Genomic DNA, 1,481 nt, shown 5'->3' with positions numbered 1-1,481 from the left:
GGAGGCTGAAGTGGGAGAAGTGCTTGAACCCAGGAGGTGGAGATTGCAGTGAGCTGAGATCGTGCCACTACACCCAGCCTGGGCAATAGAGACTCCAAAAAAAAAAAAAAAAAAAGACTCAGTAGTTCAGGCATCAGGTTCTTCTCTAAGAATGGGTGTTTTATTTTATCTTAATTTTGAATTCTTTCATGTATATGATTTCCAAGACGCTTCTGGCTTTGGAAAATCTCCAGAGATTTTCCTACCGAATGAAACCTGGGTGTCAGTGAAGTTTTTCATATGCAGTAACTAACCTACCTGGAAAAATTAAGTCAGTTCTACCCTTACAGAAGACGACAGCACCCTCAAGTGGAAATTTTACAGGACACTTCTCAGGGCACCAACTTCTCTCTGTTGAGGGTTTTAGCTGTGCAGTATTTCATCCTCATCCATGGGGGATGCATTCCAAGACACCCAGTGGATGTGTGAAACTGTGGATGGTGTTGAGCCTTACAGATCCTGTGTTTTTCAGATCTGATAACAGAAACAGCTACTGAGTAACTAATGAGTGGGTGGCATATACACATGGGTCTCACTGGACAAAGAAAGGATCATTTCCCAGGCAGGACGGAGCAGGCGGGCACAAGGTTTCGTTCCACTATGCAAAACATTGCTCAATTTAAAACTTATGAATTGTTTATTTCTTGGATTCTCCTTTCAATGTCCTCAGACCACGGTTGACCATGGGTCACTGAAATCACAGAAAGCTCAATTGCAGAGAATAGGGGACTACTGTATACACATTGAAACCTGCAAGGTTCTGATTGACTTCTTCCTGCCACCCAGTCAGCTGAAATTTTAAAACCAGATACTTTGGGGCATGGAACTATTTTCTAAGAGTCTGTGGTTTATTTTATTGTTTTACTTTTGACAGAGCTGCCAAAAGGCTCCCAGATTTGGACAATGGGCCCATGAAAATGAAAAGAGAACAAAGAAGACTGACACGTGGAATGCCTTTTGTAGAATAAGAGCTGAAAAAATGAAAAGGAACTCTTAGGGGTATTTTGAAGACAATTTGGTAACTATGGTTACCTCTAATTAGTGAGCACCTTATGCTTTCCAGATTTGAGTGAAGAAAAACAGAAAGAAAAAAACAATTCCAAATAAGCAAAAATGCTATGTTTCATCCAGTACATGTAATCATGTATTTTGGACATAAAAACAAAATACAGAAGTTTGTTAACAGTAGATCAACGCCCCACCTTCCCCTTCACCTCCTGCGTTTCTCCCTGCATGGCAATGCCTGATAAACCAAAACTGGGAGTTAAGAAAGGCTCCTGGAAGGAGGTGACACCAGAGGTCAGGGTGCAGGGAGACAGGCAGTGTACTACAGAGGCCCCTGATGCAGGAGCCCTAACTGTGGCTAAATTAGGGTGAAACCATCCAAATGAATGCCTCCTGGTCTATACTGGGCTCGGGGGAGAGGACGAACCCTACTTTTG

Source organism: Cebus imitator, unplaced genomic scaffold, assembly GCF_001604975.1.
Source record: "Cebus imitator isolate Cc_AM_T3 unplaced genomic scaffold, Cebus_imitator-1.0 Scaffold129, whole genome shotgun sequence".
Lineage (NCBI taxonomy): Eukaryota > Metazoa > Chordata > Mammalia > Primates > Cebidae > Cebus > Cebus imitator.
This window is presented reverse-complemented; position numbering follows the sequence as displayed.